This window comes from Rattus rattus, chromosome 11, assembly GCF_011064425.1.
Source record: "Rattus rattus isolate New Zealand chromosome 11, Rrattus_CSIRO_v1, whole genome shotgun sequence".
In the NCBI taxonomy this organism is placed as follows: Eukaryota; Metazoa; Chordata; class Mammalia; order Rodentia; family Muridae; genus Rattus; species Rattus rattus.
Genome location: NC_046164.1, coordinates 90,821,695 through 90,841,828, shown reverse-complemented (window position 1 = coordinate 90,841,828; position 20,134 = coordinate 90,821,695). Strand labels below are relative to the sequence as shown.

Genomic DNA, 20,134 nt, shown 5'->3' with positions numbered 1-20,134 from the left:
CTCCTACCTGTAATATCTGGGGTTTTATTTGAGATTTTATTTTGTCCTCAAACTGCATTCTCATGTATGAGAGCAAGAAATTATTTTAGTTTTGTAATTCATGCCAGATTTCTCGGGTTCATAGTAACATTTTTGGTGATGCAATGTTATATCATTAACAAATACTGAGCTGAATATTTTAAATGATTTCTGAAAAGTTCAGAGTTCCCTGCTGCTTGTGTGAAAGGTTAGGCCATCACATTTAAAATAAGACAAAATAGAATAATAGAGGAGCTACAGGCATCTTTTATTTCTCTGTCTTGGAGAAGCAGCAGCAGGGATCAAAGAGCTTAACTATAACACTGCCCTCCTGACCTGCCGTGTACCTCCTTGGGCATGAGAATGGACAATCCAAGGGACCTGAAAAAACTGTGTTCGTCCAAATTCTTTGAACATCAAACCCGGCAATCATATCTGTACTCAGGGGAAGCTGATTCATTGCTGGCCAAAAGTGGCAACGCAGGCAACCAAATGAAATGGTTTATAAAATTTGATTGGTATAAGAAATCGAAGTCAAAATGTCCCATCGTGCATTAAATACTGATCTGGGAAATAGTGTTCAGACAATGTTGAAACATAATTTATTCTTGCCAAAAAATTAGAATTATTGACTTATACGCAGAGGAGTTTAAAGATGGAACAAAGCTATCATATTTATGTAACTATCAATTAACAGTTCAACTATAAAATCATCTTAGCTGCATGAATTTTAGCTATATTAAGTATGTATTTTAAATTTAGACCGACTTTGTGACACTGTATGTGCATATAAAACAAATAACTATGTTTTATCTGTTAATGAATAACGCCAAGGGAATTACATCTTAAGGCTTAAGGATGTGTTCCATTGGCCAGGCACCTAACTTAGGTAAAGACCCCAGGTTCAAACCCCCACAATGACAAAGGTTATTCTGATGTCTCTTTTAATTTTGAGTTTATTGGGTCACTTTAGAAATCAGAAAATCCATGGAACATACTGCCTCTGGGAGGGGTTCATGAGAATTAAACATTACTTTTAGGAATGTATCAAGTAAAACAAAAATTTCGATTTAAATGATTGCTTGGTTTAAGGCATATGCATTTTTAGATCTTTATACTACCTAAAAGCAAGCTTGTAAGTCTTAAATGCATGTAATTTGAGTTAAGAATACACTCCATCCTGTTAATGCATTTTATTTTAATGTTTTTCCTTTTGCTGAGGTACATATGCACGTTGACTGTCTCAGATGGGTTTGTTGGTGATGATAATTACATTTTCAGTATTTTCTGTTTAAAGCTGTGAAATCAGATCCTTCTGTGCTTTGAGTTACAGCTGAATATGTCAACATCCTGCCACTGCCACGTGCGTGTGTCGCCATGTAGAGAGGGACCATGCTATCTCTCAGGATCTGTCTGTGCACTCCAACCACAGGGACCCTGGGTGATCAAAGACCCTAGATGCTGTGTCTGAACTTTCCTTGGAAGCTTGCCTCAGGAACATGCCTTCCACATGCCACAGCTAGTCACTGGGCTTGGGCACAGTAAATGTGAGCGGTTGCTGCATCACAGAAGACTTCTATGCTTGCAGAACACTCCCCAGTCAAGTAGGCCAGAAAGCCTTTATACACCCACTTCCCTCATGTGTATACTCTGCTAGGTCTGAGGACTAGCCCCAGTAGGGGCTTGCTTGATCCCAGTAGGCATCACTTCTAAGATGCTCAAGACTAATTTTGTTATTCTTTTTTCTCAGTTACTTGTTTTTGTCACGTATGGAAGTCAAGCCTGTAAATTATGAGGCACTCCATAAAGTGTTTTATGAATTCATAAATAAAGGGACGGCTTTTGAAACTGTAGATGAAATTCAATGATGATGTACGATACCAGTGACCATGACTGGCTGGAGAAAAAAGATACATAAACTAGATGTTTTCCCTCTAGAAAGCTTAGTGTCTAGGCTGACTAAAACTAAAACAGCAAACAGCCCCTGTGTGTGAAGTGACTGGACACAAAGGACGTTTTAGTTTTCCTTCACATATAGTCAAAAGCACTCACAGATGGGCAATCAGCATTATCTGTGCAAATGTGGGGCGTGGTAAGGTTTCCTGAACTCCTAAGCCAAGTAGACCTTTCTTCTTGCATGAGTTTAAGTGGTTGTAGTATTCTGGTTAGCAATGTATATTGTATGGGCCCTGGCTCTGCTAGCTAGCTACCTTTCATATTCAAATCTTGCCTGATGTCTAGCAAGGAAGATCTTACCCAGGAAGAAGCTGGTGACAAACGTGGAATGTCAAACCTTGCACTTGACCTATCCACTCAGAGCCTCTACCTTTAGTGGGTGACCCCTGTGTCTGAGCATTTAAAATGCAGTTGGTGGAATGTAGTGCTAACACTGTGGACTGGCATGTCACCAGGCAAAATTAATACTAAGTGAAAATTTCAAAGACTAAGTAAAATATCATTTATTCATAATTGATGGTTCTCAGCCCCTAATGTCTTACCTTGTTTCTGGGAAATTTCATGGCTCTAGTTATCTATTTTCTTTATAATTTATAGCACACTTTATCAATGCATTTTTGAACATGATGGTTTGAGATAAGATGACTTCTTTATTTAGTTTTATATTATTGGACTGGAGGTTTTCAGCCTGAGCTATGAAGCAGGAAAGCTAAGCTCCAATGGTCTGTGCTGCATCCACATTAATTAAGCAAGAATCTTGGGGGTCAAGGTCCAGGTACTGATCATTTTAGAGGTCTCTCCATCTGATTCTAACCTTCATTGATGTTTGAGAAACCACTGGCCAGACCAGAAAGACACAAGAGTTTGAAGCTACTACTTACGGTCCCTATAGAATCTGTAAGCTCCCTGTAGGTTTGTACCTGACTTGCTTCCTAAATTGATTTCAGGCCAATGACAGTAAAGGACTTATTATATACATAGTTTTATCTAACCAAGTGGATGACTTACTGGAATATGCTGAATTCAAATCAGGGGACTTTACCCAGACACAGTTGATTGTCCTGAAGCTCATTAGTTCATTATAAGTGCTGTTTATGAACACCTACATAGGCGTTTCCTAGAATTATGCACACAATTTGGTTTGTTATCCAGATATCATGTATGTGAACCCACAGGGCAGGCAAACATAGAATACACATGCACACATGTGCATGTCTGTACATGTTTCTTTTCCTTGAGTTACGGTAGAATTAGCCTTCTAGATTGTAGGTTGGTGTTAGATGTTCCAAAATGAGATTTAGAATCTTGCATTTCCTCTGTTGTCTGCTTCTGCTTGAGCATTCTGTCATTTTTATTGTGCAGACATCTAAAAATATAAAATCAGGTAAGACTTATTTCTGCTCTCTCTCCCACCCCGCATTTTTTTAATTTGCAAAATTCTGGGATAAATACCCATGAGTAGGAAAAATTTAAGTGCCTACCCTGACAGTCTGAAATAATTTATACCACAGAGAGACAAATTGTGCTGATTTTATTTCTTTAAAGAAAGAAAGAGTGTGGGAGAGTGCAGGGAGGAACTGTGGCCCGGAGACGAGAGTAAATCACAAAAGTGATCTCAAGTGAGCAGAGATAGATTTCTGGAATACAGTGTGCAATGAAACCACTGACCTCTTATACATGGGTTCATGTCTTTTTCTACAGAAACAGATGGGTAATAGCGTAATGCTGAAATCATGCTCGACATAATATGGACCTAGTGATTGCAGACCTGATTGCTTGCCATATGGTTGCTGAAGGGTTGAAGAGAAAATGGGATGATATGCAAACCTTTAAAAGCAACATTTTTATTGAATGGCCATTACATTAAAAGCCAAACTCTGCAAATGAAGACAAGAACTACAGTGAATAATGTTGACATCACAGAGCAGTAAAGGCAGCGGGGGTGGGGTGGGGAGTGCTGTAGTATGTATTTTGCTGTACATATGCAAACTAGGAGCATACTACATATTTTTGTCACCTTCCCTTTTATTATGATGGGCATGAGGGGGTAAAGTGGTGGGATAGAAATGCCTGTAGGGTATTGTGTGTGTGTGTGTGTGTGCAGCGTACATGTCTCAGGTGTTGGGGGACTGTTGCATTCACTAGGTCAGAGAGAGGAGATCTTATTTGCTTCAGAGGAAACTAGATTCGACTCAGAAGCTCCCTCTGCAATGTGAGGAACTTTCCTGATGTTGGGTGTCTCGGGAAGATGCTGTAGGGCAAACCTGCCTGAGAGATCAGTGTGAAAGGGAAGGAAGGCATTTGTGCTTTGTGTATCCTCACACAGTCTTTGCTGCTCTTGCTGTCTGGGAGCAGGTGTGTGGGATAAGGTAGAAGCCATTTCCCAAAGCGCATCACAGTTGAATTGAGCAGCTGTGTTGTTTCCTGTAGTTTTGTTTTCAGCACGTTATGAGGGGAGAGATAGGATTTTTTTTTCTTTTAAATATTTTTATTAGCTTGCTTCAAATTTGCATACACCTCATTTCCTGTCTCTTTAATGAATATCTTCCAATCGTGCAAAAATCTTAAGGGTTTGTGCTCAGAAATGGACTCAAATACATTAAGCTAAACCTACTTAGAGTGTGCAGAGGGTAATGAGGTGAGAGGCGAAAATTCAGTCCTTCAGTGAGGAATCTGAAGTATCTAATTTTATTTTGGCATATAAGAGCTACTGATTAAGACCAAATATTCAAACTTAATACGTATTACGGTCATGGCAAATCTAGGGGGACTCAAGGAATCTATATTCCCTTGGGCCTTCCCTTGAAGGCCCATTCTTCAAGGCACATTTGTATATAAAACCCACTCAATGCATTTTACTGTGAATTCATCTTCTCATTAGATACTACGTTCTCTTTACATTTCTACGTATTAACCAGTAAGATGAGTCAAAGCCTGTGTGGCTTGCTTCTATTTTCTTTATGTCCTACTTCTCCTCAGCAAATCTACTGCTTTGATCCATATTCCTAGAAGCAGAGATGTTCCCCGAGAGCTTTAAAGGGGAATCAAATTCCTGCTCACAGCGGCTTCGGCCTCATGTAAACATTGTATTTGCCCATTATTAATACAAGTTTAAGTGGAGGAAGAGCTTGACTCCGGCTAATATGAGATGTGTAGGTACTGTTTCGTTTACTCTTCATTTTTGTCCCCAATTTTGAAAGATACTTCAGAACCAAGCTTGTAAATCGGAAGTCTATCTACCTATAGGCTATATTCTTAACTAGCTTAATTCAGGGGTTGCCGGGTTTTCTAATCCAAGTCAATCTCAAAGGTAGTCTATTTTCCTCCCTGATAATTTCTAGACTATCTAGTTAAGATCTGCATCCTATACAAACATGCTTCGGTTTGGGAGGAGTACCGGTGCAGCTCTGAAATGCCACTTGCTTTTGTCAGAGAGCAGGAGTTAAGACAGTGGTGTTCAGAGAGCTGGCGATCACTTAAAGGAGCCCAGCATCACGAGGCATTTCGTCAGCCTTCTTACCCTCATGGCTTCTGCGGCCTAAAGACATACGAGAAGCATAGAATAGTATTTAAGACATCTCATGCATAGCCAGAGCTCTCTTATTCTTCCCAAGGATGAGAAACAGTTCTTCTTGCCTTGAAAGCTAATTTCTATCCAGCTTGACTAGTGGCATATCTCCTGTGCGGCAGAAATAAGTTTCACGTAACTTTTAAGCACCCAGGCTGACCTATTTAACAGACACTCAGTGCTACAGTGCTACATAATGTATTTAGGTCAAGTACTTTGTCTAAGCTTCTCATCACTCTTGGACTAGTCTTGCTCTCTGTGAAAACCTCAGGTCTATCCTAGGTGTAGATACTGGCCAGGGCATGTTGTCTGATATCAGAACGTAGTAAATCCCTATTAACATAATTAGCATGCTACCCAGTGATAGTGCAAAGTTAAAAAGGCACCTAAGGTTTTGATGAAATATCTGCCTCACTGATTTTCCTCTGAGGAATCACAATGGCAGTGTAAGCAAAGAGTCTGTGCAGTTAAAATGCTTCCAAATGCCTTTGCTATTTGGAGCACTTTCAAAAGATTAAAGAAAATGTCGGCTCGCTATCACTTTGGGGGTACATTTTTGCTTGGGAAGTTGAATGATTAAGTCTTGACACTTCTGTCAGCCATTAGATTGCTTTTTCCTTTTCCTAGCAGATTCCTGAGAGAGAGAGAGGGAGGGAGAACTAAGTATGAGCTATGCCATTATCCTAACGTATTTGGAATGAACCACCAAGAAGACTCAGAACGATAGCTCCTTGCTTCTGAGATTCTTAGATTGGAAATGCAACTTGTTATAAAATTTAAAATTATTTTAAAGAAGCACTTAACAATATTTACCAAAGTGTACTTTATCCTCCAATGAGAACACCCCCCCCCCAAGAAGTGTTACACTAATAGGAGCTTCCTTTTTGGTCTTTGCACTCATGACCGTATTCCTTTCTCCAGGATCTAAAACAACTGCTTAAGTTTTAGCTCAGCTTGTATTTGGGAGGGATGAGGAGAATAGTTCTAAGATAATCCATTAGCTTTGCTGTGCGATACACTATTATTCCCATTTTATTGCCTACAAAACTAAGAGCTTTCCAAGAGCATGTCTACAGAAGATGTCTCTGGGTGAGAAATCAATTCTCCTGCCTCCCAGCAGGGGTGCCTTGGCTGTGGCACCAAGCTGTAAAACCAGTGGCTCTCAACCCTGGCTGTGCATAACGGTCACCTGGGGAGCTCTTGAAACAACACCAGTGTTGGCCCCACCCCAGTCCATTAAGTCAGGTTCTCTGGGGATGAGGCCTGGACAAGGATGGCTTCCGAAAAGGCTCTCCAGCTGATTCTAATTGCGTAGCCTGGGCTGAGGGCACTATTTTAAATTAAACAACATCCACGCTCATCCGGATTCTAAAGCAATGGGTTCTCCAGCACAAACTGTGCTAGTCGCAAATTGTCAAATGAAAATTAAGTGTATATGTATTACAAAACTCCCGTGGAAACTCCCTTACCTAGAGAATGAGCACTGGGCAAAGTTCTGGGAGGGCTAGCTCTAGCACCAGGTGACTGATGTGACAGGAAGGACCCTCAATGTCTCTCTTCTGCCCTTGGTACGGACTGTGGTAAGGAGAAATGTGCAGAGCTCTGGACCTGCTCACCCACTCTGCTCCTCCAGCATCAGCTCTTTCGTGGACCAGTGAATGGATGGGTATAAAAGTTCAACTCAAATAGAACATGTCTGATAGATACATGGGAGATCCAATATAATGGACAGCCAGAGTTCTTGCTTTAGGCCAGAGAGCCAAGCACCCAGTTCTTTAGTCAATGTTTTTGTTTATATCTATGGAAAGAACACATTAAAATGAGAATTAGAGATACAGTGTGCATCTAAAAATCCAAGTGTCAGTGGTCTTTTAGCCACTTCTATTTTCCTAGATGATTCTGATGCTCGGACCAAGTTGTTGCAGTACATGTAACTGTCTCAGTCATGGGCCAGGGTACGAGACCTTGCCTCCAGGACAGTGGCTGCAGCCGGTGAGTAGCTGAGCAGCCCCATGTGAGGAGTAGAGTGTGCCTCACACGTTCTCCGTGCCTTCATCTGCTTCTGACTTTATAAAACAAAAGTTTTATACTTGCTTTTGCCTGTCTTCTAGTCTGAAGTTATGTATAAAGTTGCCCTCTCTATTTCTTTCTGTATGATTGTTTGGAATTTTAAATATTTGGAAAATTGGTTTTATCAATTATAACTGCTCACAGTTTAATGTTTGAATATTTGATTTAACCGAATAATTTATTGCCTTTTATTTTTCCTGATCTTGTTCCATTATTAGTTTGTATGTGTGTGTGTGTGTGTGTGTGTGTATGTGTTCATGTATGCACAAATGTACTTGTATTTATGTGCATACACATTATTGCCAAGATCTCTAAATGTCCTGTTTTGATCGGTAACATTCCCTTAGGTACTGGGGAATGGACCACTGTGCTAACTATGCTAGTGGCTAGTATTGAACCCAATAACTAATAAATTTATTAATTTCAAGAAAGTGTCTACATAGTTTTTCTTAAAAAAGGATATATACTTTTTAATAGTCACAAATTTCTACAAATAAGACTCCCTTAATCATTTAGGTAAGTTATGTTACAGTTCTCTCTCTCTCTCTCTCTCTCTCTCTCCTCCTCTCCTCTCTCTCTCCTTTCCTCCTCCTCCCTCCCATCTCTCTTTTCCCCTCTCTTGCACATACATTTGTGCATACATTTGTGCATGCGTGTGCGTGTGTGTGTGTGTGTGTGGTGTTGTATCCATGGAGGGTAAACCCTGACCTGGTGCTTGCTAAGCACACGTTTTCCCACCAAGCTACATATATCTTCCTTCCCGCTATTATCTTTAAATGAAATAGGTAATATACATTTAAATGACATCGGCAGTGCACACTTTGAGGGACACCCCAAAGCACTTCAACACGCGACTTGTTTTCCGTCTCTGTAATGGCAATAATGACCCTGTCTGAGAGACTCCGTAGAATAGCAACGCTGCTGCTTTTAACCTCGCTCCCCTGAAATCCAGGCCCCACAACCTGCACTGCTCTTAGTGGAGGCAAAGCCTTCCTTATGGAACCTTTGCTGCGCTCCTGGGGCAGTCTCCATGAGTCTTCATTTTGATTAACAGTCTTTCTTAGGAAGTGGGAGGCAGAGAGGAGCGGCTCAACCCTCTTTGAAGTGTGTGCTAAATGATTCACAACAGTGTGAATGAATCAATTTCTGCAAGCGTTCCCAACCTTTTAAATATGTGCTCTGCCAAATCTTTGTTGGATTATATTCAATTTAAAAAAAAAAAACCACAGTACCTTTCTGCATGCCACTTCTCTCCAAAAAAACACACATATATAGGCAGACATTGTGATGGAACTGCATCATGCTTACCCAGGGTTGTGTTTTGGGGAGACACTGAGTATTGAATTATTAATAATTCATAATTTAAATATGTTAGGTTCTGTTTTGTTAATATTATCTTTGCTGTTACTATTAAGTTTACCCCAGGAGTCCCCCATTGCTTATTTTTAAGAGACCAATAGAAAGAAATTGTGTATCTCCATGAAGGGGAGGATAGAGAAAAAAATGTTATTTTTTTTCTCAGTAATTCTTTATATACCTTCCAGAGAAAGTGGGATGTAATAAATTTTATTATACTTAGCTAGCTCTGTACTTATCCAGTTGCTTTATTTTAAAAACGTGTCCTTGTAATTGGTGGTCTGGGAGCCAATTGTGATCTTCAGACGTTATGAGCCCATGTGAGAGCCAGCAGCTGCGGAAAGGGAGCCGGCATCTTTACTTCAAGGGTAGTGGCCCTGCGTTCAGAGGCTGGACTTCACTCTGCCGCTCTCTTTCCATGTGGGAGTTTGTCTTCTGAAGGATTGTTTTCCTAATTCATGGTATCTAATTTGGAAACAGTCGAGCCTACAGTACTTAAAACTGTAAAACCCCAAGGTCAGACTCTATATGGTCACTCACTTGGCTTCATCCACCAAAGGAATCTGATTTTTCATTTATGATTTCATCTTTCCTTTGTTATCTCTACTGAGATCCAGTCATCCAAACAAATAAGAAAGAAAGAAAGAAAGAACGAAAGAAAGAAGAAAGTAAGAAGGAAGAAAGAAAGAAAGAAAGAAAGGAAGAAGAAAGGAAAGAAGGAAGGAAGGAAGGAAGGAAGGAAGGAAGGAAGGAAGGAAGGAAGGAAGGAAGGAAGTTTCATTTGGTCAAAGGCCTGCCCAGGTCTCCCGCTGCACCTAGATCAAGGTCTACTGTAGAACCTGTTAGTCAGACAACGTTCTCAGCCGTCTTCAGAGCAGAATCCAAAAGGGTAGAAGCTGCATCTGGGAATCTTTGCCAGGCTCATCAAACTGTCTCAAGGTTGAGACTATGGCGCTAGGGTTTAAAGATTCTTTGAATTATACTTTTCCCATCCTGAGCAAAAGCAGAATATCTACTGATTTCATGAGTTCGGTACTGAACTACAGAGAGGAGCTTCCTTGAGTGACTGGTGCTTTAAAGAGGACCAAAGTACTGAGGAAGCAGAGCAGTCCCTGGTCTCTGCTAGTCCTTGCTGAACCCACAAAGGAATTTCCTTCTATTATCTCCTTTTCATGTCTCATGGATGTGTAATTTCTCTCTCCCCAGTGGAGAAACACCTCCTGGCTAAGGATAATGCTAAGAAAGGAACCATCTAGGATTCTATACTTGGTGACCAGCTCTTCTCTAGTGTGGGAGTCTCAGTTCTCTCTCTCTCTCTCTCTCTCTCTCTCTCTCTCTCTCTCTCTCTCTCTCTCTCTCTCTCTCTCTGTGTGTGTGTGTCTGTCTCTGTCTCTGTCTCTGTCTCTCTCTCTCTGTGTCTCTCTCTCTCTCTCCACTCTGCAGAGGTTGTCCAAGCTTACCCAATGCTTCCTTGTTTTCATTTCTCCTGCTTTCTCCTTGTTATCTTTCCATTTCCTGGTGAGTCACACACACACACACACACACACACACACACACACACACACACACACACACACACATCTCCTACACGTGCTGTATTGTATCTACATGGCTGACTTCTGATCATTTCCTCATGTTCACTATTACTTCATGGCTTGAGTTCACCCCTCGGATTTGCTTAGGTACTGCTTCACCTCTCAGAACTGTGATTTCTTCCCCCATGGAAGGAGCTGTTGAGATGATGAATAGATGTAACGTAGCCTCAGGATGGGTCTGAGGGGACGATCCTCTATCCAAGAGCCCTTGCTGCACAAACATGGGAAGCCCAATCCAGATCCCCAGAATTCATGTAAAAAGCTGGGCACTGTCATGATGCAGGGCCACAGGAGGCAGGAGGCTCACTGGGGCTTGCTGGCTGCCAGCCTACCTTCAGGGTCACAGAGAAACCCTTTCCAGGGAAATAAATTGGGATGGGAAGAGTGAAGTAGGACCTGTAGCATCTTCCTCTGGCTTTCTTGTCCACATGGGTATGTGCGTTCACACACATGTCCATGCATACTCTGCATACACATGCCAAATCCTCCCTCTCCCTCCTTCCCTCCCTCCCTCCCTCCTTCCTTCCTTCCCTCCCTTACTCCCCTCACCCCCAGCGACTTTATAAATTTATATTTTTTCTATTAGGTCTGGAATATCTAATTAGGGCATTAACCAAGATCTGTGAGTCCAAGATAAGTGGTATTGCCCTTGAAAAATCTCTTGTTACATTCTGAGTTGCCGGAGTTTATTTTTTAAATATATCCCATCATGCCCTACTAGTATTTATAGACAGAACTTCTTAGCTAGTCTGGCTTTCATGACTTCACTTTATGTGCAGGGCTTGTACAAGTGGCTATTGTACACCGGCCAAGATGATTCACTTTTTATCACAAGATGGAAAACTTCTTTTAATGCAGCTCTGTCTTGAGGGATCTGTTTTCTGCTACTGGTTAAATACCAGGGACACAGAAGGTGGTGTGGATGAATTGAAGATTCTGTGATGAGTAGTCAAGTCTGTTTAAAAGTCTGAAAGACAAGTGGTCCATTTCACAATAAACTTAGCTCACTCGTTTTTTCTCTTTCCCTCTTACCCATAACCTTTAATACGGATATGGGGTGGGAAAGAAAGTGTGCAAGACAGAGCAGTGCGGAATTCTCCTCATTCTTTCTCCTACTGGCATGTGTCACCTTTTCAAACAGTTGTTGGTTTATACCTGTTTCTTAGCAGAGAGTTAGGGGGTAAGAAAGAGAGGGTATTTGGAATGTCATACACAGGAACATATTGCTGTCAAACATTATTGAAGCTGGGAAAAATGAAATTGAAACAAAGGACACCTGCTACTTTAACTCGTCTTAAAAAAAAACAAAAACCATAATGTTCTTTACTTGCTGACTGGAAATACTGTGTTTTCAGAGGAGAGGAAGTGCTAATCTAGATGGGAGAAAACGTAATGATTCACTATTCGATGATATGAAGTAAAACTGTTTGAAATTGGCTATTTCAGTGTGTGAGAGGTGGGCACTTTGTATGAAAACGGTTTTGCTCATCAGGTGGTGAGCACTGCTCTCAAATTGCAGAAGAGAGTAAAATCAGCTTGTCACTGACAATTTTTTTATTGACATCTTCAGCTTGTCTTCATGCCAGTAATTAAATTGCTAATTGTGTGTTACTGTCACTGTGGTCATGCTTTTATTACATAATTGCTTCAAGTTTAGCTCAAATCACCAACAATATTTATTTAACCTTTTTGTGCATTAGATAAATTTTAACATATAAAAGCTTTAGCATGACTTCATTGACTTTGTTTTGATTAGCAAAATCAAAGAAATTGTAACCTTTCTTTTGCTGTACATGGAGTTTTGGTCATGTTTTCAATGAGACTTCTGATAATTATTAATTCGAGCAATAGCAATCATTTGAAATAACAGGAGAAAATACAAAGGAAACTTTTTTAAAATACAGGTTCTGTTCTAGAAAAGTAAAATGATCTTTCCTGAGGTCATTGGGAATATGAAATCAATAATTTGATCATTAGTACATGTTTGTCTTTGATTAAGTTTTGGTAACTTAGTCACTGAGGCTCCCCTTTCTCTTGGATCACAGGCACGATTTTGTCAGCGTTTCGATGTATTCCAGATTTTTTTCTTATTTGTTTATTTTACACAGACCATAAGAGACATTTTTCTCAGCAAAGATTGCCTCTTTATTTTATTTTGAAATATTTGTATATTTATTTCATTAAATGAGATAATGCTTTTTCTTATTAACATAATTTCCAGTACATTAAACATATTTCTCCACAGACAGAAGAGAGGAATCAAATTAAATGACAGCTAAATCACTTGCAGCAATTTCAACTGTTAAAAGAAATCAGTGTCTCTGTTTTCTTTGTGATCACGAGATGTGCTGTAAAGGGAAATGAAATCCTAAAGAAAGAGGAGAAAACATAAAGAAATAATGACTGACTTATTGCAGCAATACCACCGAGAGAAGGAAAATTCACTACAAATAAAAGGAAAATAATATAGTTGATTTGAAAGTTACCAAAATTCATTTCTTATTGATGAGTTCCCTGGAAGCTTAATGCTAAGTAAACTGATGAAAAAAATCAATGCAGTAACCCATGAATGATGAGAGTTGAAATAAATACTTTGCGTGTGGAGGGCCATTATTCTAAATGTCTAATTTTTTAATAATTCATGTCTTTCTGTTTATAAAAAAAGAGGAATTATTGCTTGGCAGACTCAAAATGCATGTAAAAAGCTTCTGCTAGAATCCCACACTTAGTAGTAAGTGCAGATGATAACCGTGACCTTCTGATTTCAGTGTCATGGCCGGCCTACACGTAGGTGTGTCAGGGCAAGGTGGGTGTGGTTGTGTGCCAGTGCATTTCATGCAGGATTTAGACTTTACAGAGAAAAAACTATTTTCTAAAATGACGACTTTTAGATCGTAGAAAGAAGAAAACTCAGAGCATGTGCACATGTGTGAATGCATGTATATATGTGTATGGAGCATGTTTTTCAGTGTTCTGGAGGGTGGTGATGCTTTCTCAGGGATATCAGCACGGATACTTACATGCAGTGTGTGTGTTTGAGGCAGCGTTTGTGTGCGGTAAGTTTCATACTGCTCTAATAGTGTGAAACAAGAGCACATATCTACCGGGTTCTTAATATTTACAGATGGGACGCTCCACTTCTTTTTCTCTTTGACATATCTTAAAATATATATAGCTGGTCAATCTAACCGATTACCTAGGTGCTGCAGATTCCATAAAGAATTTATCCCATTCGCTTTTCCCAAATCGCTTCGGAGTGAATCAGCCATCTGCCGCAGTTGATCCCGTAGACATTCCCTCTCAAGCACCGTCTTTCCTTTCTCCTCCCCAGTTTGCTGCAGTCTCAACTCTCCCCTTACTTTCTTTGCTTTGCTTTTCTCCTGGACACATCCACATCGACATGGTGAAAAGGTCTTTCCCCATGGCTTCTGCCTCACCCTTATCTTCTCTGGTCCCTTTCTACTGCCCATCTCTTACCCTGACCCACTGGAAATTATAATTCTAAGTTCTAACACGATTTCTCCTTTTGAATTACAGACATGTAAGATGATCGCCCTCCTGAGAGCATCTGTCACTCCAGAACGGGATGAGTAAGTAAGAATTTTCATTTCCATGACGTGCCCAACCCTCTTTACTTCGAAGGTTCATGGCTTCCCATTCAGTACCAACATTGAGACCATCTCCGTGGCTTTTGTCTCAGTATGGGACCTTATGAGGGTGTGTGGGAATGCAAGGCAAGAGACTGTGAGTCACCGAGGCCAGAGTTTGGGGGAAAATGGCAGTATTCAGGAATCCTTTCATGTGCCCACCTTGGAAATAGATCCTCATATTTCATTGAGGTTGCAGGGAATAAGGCAAAAGTGCAGGCCATGTGTAAGAGATCTTGAATTATGCATTAAGCTGATAATACCCCAGCATGCAAGCTATGTCAGTAAATAACTTGGCTGGCAGGAGGAAGGTATTTACCTCCCAAGAGCAGGGGGTACCACACAGGGAGAGAGCTAGAGGAAGAGCAAGGGAAGGGTGAAGGGGCTCATAGCCTTCTGGCTTTCTCTGATGAAGAAGAGCTAGGAGTAAGTTAATATTGAAAGTATTGTCTAGTGGCTATTTGCTTTTAAAATAAGTTCACTGCTTTCTGCAGTGGGGTCCCTGTCTCTGCAAGTTTGAGCTTGTGGTAGAGTTATCCCTTCCTTGTACGAAGCCTTATGTAAAGGAATTCCATCTAGGAGGGAGATTCTTTTGATAGGACCCATCAAAGACTTCTTTAAAAAGTTAAGAGTTTTCAAGATGAAATTTTGGAACGTTCTTATGAATGTTAATAGGGCACTCAAGTTTTCGATTCATTTTGAATCTTTAAGTGATTAATATGTAGCAGAAAAGCAGAAGGTAGGCCAGTTGAAGAAGCAGAAGGATTAAAAGAAGGTTTAAGAATGACATCCCCAGAACAAGATAGAGCTGGGGAGAACTGGTTCTTTAATCTTTCCCTTGCTTTAGTAAAATACATGGGTGAATTTGTTATTTTGTCTTATACATACTGAACGTGTGTGCCTAAATACACACCACACACACGCACGCATGCACACACACACACACACACACACACACACGCACACGCACAGGCACAGGCACACGCACACACACCTTTAACAATACCATGCTAGTAACTATGCTTGGCCTATGCGTCCTCTCTCCCCCATAGGGAAGGGTGGCCATTTGCATTCCATCATTTCCCAAGTTTTAGACACAATTTGTTGCCTCTGGTTCTGCACCCTGAAGCATTTTAATCGGCAGCGAAGGAGTATGAGGTCGTTTCTGTTTCTCATATGCACGTATATGTACCAACAGATTAAAGATGTATCTGTGAAAACACCCTTCTCCTCAGAGAGTCATATCAAGCAGTGTTTAAATTAAATAATTTGCATGGCACGGGGAATAAGGCTTTTGTAGCAGTGTGTGGAGGTTATCTTCCCTTGGGAAATCCTGGCATTTAGTACAATCTGGTGCATGTCAAAGAGACACAGGCATGGATCCACTCAGGAAGATGGATTTTATTTTATATCTAAATTCATTTATTTCTTTGTGAAATCTTCCACTTTGTATTTGTGGCACGGGGAACACTACTTGTGAAATGCTTAGGCCATCAAGAACCAAGCACCAGCAAGGAAATGCCTTGAGTGGTCAGGCAGGAGGGAAGTTGGTGTCTTCTGGCCGCTCCTTCAGGGGGTATGGCTTGATCACAAGGATATTCACGCTCAGGCCCCTGTTTGGTTTGCTCCCAGCCCCATTACCTAGTGAAGAAGGAGGAGCCACTACTGTAGCGAGAGGGTAAGCCACAGGGAGCTAAGATAGTTGAGTTTTTCCCTTCTTGTTCTGGCCAGCTGGTATCTAGTTTGCGTTGAATACTAAGAAGAGGATTTCTACTGAGAATATTAAACCATGTCCCCAGCTAATGCCTTCCTCCATAGTCTAATGTAGACTTATCCTCATCAATGGAAAAAACACAGCTGGACATAGTAAGGAATTGACAGAAGTTGGGATTGTGCGTAAGAGAGAAAAAAAAAGAAGAGTTCACCTAGTGCAGAGAGGTTTTAAATGTACTGTTTTTGAAAATTAGCGTAAGACTTGAGTAAAGAAAATTCTTTTCCTTGGAGACTTAGATTGGTTTTGGCCTCTTGCTTTACTCTTTTATCCCTTATTTAAAAGAAGTACCAGGAAAGACTAATAGCAGACATAGCAACTCCGAGTTGTGTCCTGCCCTACTGGAATGCTGCTGGCAGGCATGCTACCTTGGTGAATTTCAGCTGACATAAGGAGATACTATGGAACCAGTGGCATAAGAGATATGTCAATCTGGTGTCACATGTTGCCAGGGTTGGTGTCTCCCAAGACACCTTTGCCACACAGGTAGCTAAATTTTTCCCCCGTGTAAATGTGTGCTTTGGATTAGCATGGCCCTCATACTACAAGAAGACCCATCCCGAAGTTCTCAATTTTAGGATGACCATATCTTCAGCTATGGCTGCATTCTGCAATTCTAGCACCTCAGATGATGAGTTGTGGATTTAGAGAGAGTGCACCATTCAGCCTGCAGCAAACTGACCAGCAGAATAGCTGGCAGAGCAGTGATCATTTCTTTTCTCACTTAGTAGCTTAACTGAAGGTTTACTCAGTCTTTATTCTTGCTGAATAGTTATTAGTAACTAAAATATGCTGGTATTTATTGGGTTTTACTCTCTTAAAATGTAGGATCTAGAAAGAGGTTAAAACTTATTTATGAGAATAAGCAAATATTACCTGATTGGTCTTTTGTTCGTTTGTTTTGTTTTGTTTTGTTTTGTTTCGTTTTGTTTTTGGAAGGAAATGTCTTTCACTGTTACAATAGCCTGGCGTGGTCTTTAATTATGAGTTAGCTTTGCCACATGCCAGCTGGTCCAGGTTCTTGGCCACACTGTGTGCCTAACCCCCAGCCTTCCTTGCATGTCTTGGATAATAGAACTCCAGTGGGTTACTGAGAGTATTAATTGAGATAATACATCTAAGTGCATAACATGGTACCTGGCTCATAGTTATTGCTCAACGAACATGAATCTAATCATCACGATAACCATAGACATTTATTCTACATTGTATCATGGTGCTGGATGAACTGTAACACCTTTCTAGGATTTCCTTTGCTTATAAGGCATCTTTCTATGTGGTTTGAGTGAACCTTAGTAAAGGCTTGGATTCACAAGCTATGGATATTGTAGCAAAATGGACAAGGCAAAATGATAAAGAGAGGACAATGACTGTTTTCCCACCAGTATTTTGTCTATGGGATCACTGTACTAGGATCTGAGTGTGTAATCCTCAGTTCTGATAGGCCTATGAGATAGGCTGTCATCTTCAGGTTGGAGATGACTACGAGGATGAAACTGTCAGGGTCAAAGCCCAGGACTTGGGATCCACTGCAGATCATAGCAGGTTAGTGTCTCTAGAAGAAGGATCACTTGAAAATTGTTTCTTTTCCCCTCCCATACATGATAAAAAGGAAGAAAAGAAAAAAAAAAGAACATGTGTTTCTTTCCCCATATTTAAATTCCTTTTCAGAAACTCCTTAAAAGCAGTAAAATGGAACAATATAACACGAGGTCCGTTGTAGTAATTTTCAATCCCGAAAGAACATTTTTTAAGGACAAAAGGAATTCTGTGTGCATACACTATAAACAAGGCTAAAAGTGGATTAGAGAACTTCCAGAACATAATAAGGAAAAAATAAATTCTACAACAGAGGAATAAATATAGGCTATAACTGGGCAGTTAATGTAAGGGATAAGAATGGGCAGTAAACATAGGAAAAGAAGCTGAAGGTGAAAATTTTAAAAATTTAAACTTTGGAGAATATTTAGTGTCTGTGAGTTATAGAGAAAGGAGTCTTCTTGTAGGTTTGTGGGCAAGAGTAGAACATGCCATAATCTTTGGTAGGGTAGTATTTCAGAATATCTTAAAAATTCATAAGAGTAGAAATTCCATTTTTAGACATCTATATTGTAAAACTATATATGTAAATGAAGATAAAGTATAGTGATGCCCATATATATACATATGTTTACATATATACACATAAACACACACATATACTGAGAGAGAAAGAGAAAGAGAGAGAGAGAGAGAGAGAGAGAGAGAGAGAGAGAGAGAGAGAGAGAGAGAGAGGGGGGAGAGGGGAATAGAAAGAGACTGATAAGTTGGGAAATACAAGATAAGGGCTAAAAAAATAAGTGCAGATAGTTATAATATGAAACACCATATATCCATTAGAAATTATAGCTTTAGGTAGATATGGATAAATGTCAACAAAATATGGGGTAAAAAAATAAATAAAAAGTTGTAGATGACGGTATTGTTAACTTATGGTTATATAAATTATGTGCACAGATTAATTAAAATAGAATGACTGTAAAGACATGCCTACCTTCAAAAACATTGTGAGGGACAGCTGCTTGATGTATGGTGAAGCATCTGTTCATATCTGCACTTATTGATAGCTGGTACATTGTTTTTTATTATAAGCTTATATTATATTTTCATTTAAAAAATTTAAAGTGAGCCTACCAAAAGTTACTAAAAATGTCCAGAAGAAATTTTACATGAAAAGTATATTATGGACAGAAAACTTAAAGATGATAGATTTCCTAATTTATTCATATTTCATTTGCTAAATATTCCATAATGAGTATTCTATTTTTGAAATCAGGTGACTAGAAGAAGTTCCAAGTGTTGTGTGCCACGGCTCATTTTAGGTAGCTCCTGAGACAGTCTGGCAATTAGCTAGACTTGAGGAACAGGGGCTAAGTAAGAACTCAACTCGAAAAACTCAAAGGCAACATGGGTGTTAGGGTTTGAATGTGCCTGGACAAGTGTGGTTAAGTGATGGCGGTGATTTTTAGAAAGGACAGGTTTTGTTTTGTTTTGTTTTGTTTTGTTTTGTTTTTTGTTTTCATGTTGTGAGCCTTAAGTCAACGTTCCTCTTTGGCTTCCAGAGTCTCAGTCCACCCTGGTGATGCGTTCTCTTTGGGACATGTTCTCTATCTGTGGAATCTCCTGTGTTTTGTGTTTCTATTTACACTGTATATGAAGGGTGTTCTAAATCCAAACTCGGTGGCAGCTAAATTTGTACTGGAGTGCTTACAGTTATCCAGTGGGATAGCATCAGAACACCCATGGCTAATCCCTGCCTCTTCTTTCGTTTCTCTTTTATTTTCTTTCTGTGAGGGACATGCCGCAAGATGTTCAGGTCATTGAAATATTTGAAAACAGATATGATTATTTTTCATGTATGAAGCCTTCATTTCTTGTATCTTTAGAAAGGAAGGTCAGGTGCCTGTGTGTGCATCTCTTTCTCTCTGTCTCTCTCTCTCTCTCTCTCTCTCTCTCTCTCTGTCTCTCTCTCTGTCTCTCTCTCTCTCTCTGTGTGTGTGTGTGTGTGTGTGCACACGCGTGCGTTTTAAAGAATCTTGAATTAATCTTCATAACTGAACAATCATTTTTGCTAGCTTCCGGTCTTCACAGATTCAGGTATGCATACCACATGTTTGGCCATGGACTGACACTCTCACTTTTGCATGTCAGAGCTCTCAGTGCTTGCTCAGCAGTTTCCTCTAGGAAGAACCTTCGGACCTGATCCATTTGCCTCCTTTGCTCACCAATTCTTTGCTCTCCCACACTGCCTTCTGCCTTTTATATGCTTCCTGTTTTGAGGTTAGATTATGGGTGAACTGTTACATCCCTTGACGGTTACTAAGGAATTACTCAGTAGAGAAAAATATAAAATATGCATTTGTGGCTTGTTTATGTCTTGAGGGTCTTTGCTACTTTCCATATGTTGAAAGCTTAGTGAAGCTAGAATGCCTAACCTCTTCACCATTACGTGTACCTCTGATTCAGTTTCTCGTGCTTCAAAAGCAGATAAAGGAATGAGAAGTGTTATAAAGGATGAAAAAACCCTCTTTAATAATTAGGATTCATCTACAACTAGAACATTTTATTAATTACACATCATACTCACATGGAGATTCACAAAACCAACCGTGCA

At 40.1% G+C, this 20,134-nt stretch overlaps 1 long non-coding RNA gene across 3 annotated transcripts in view; it reads left to right on the top strand.

Moving 5' to 3' along the window:
- Positions 1-15,056, top strand: part of LOC116912903 — a 214,899-nt gene extending 199,843 nt beyond the window's left edge. For all 3 annotated transcript variants that reach the window (XR_004389488.1, XR_004389489.1, XR_004389491.1), the window contains one exon: positions 14,101-15,056. This is a non-coding gene — a long non-coding RNA (uncharacterized LOC116912903). The remainder of the gene's footprint in view (positions 1-14,100) is intronic.
- The last annotated feature ends 5,078 nt before the right edge of the window (positions 15,057-20,134 follow it).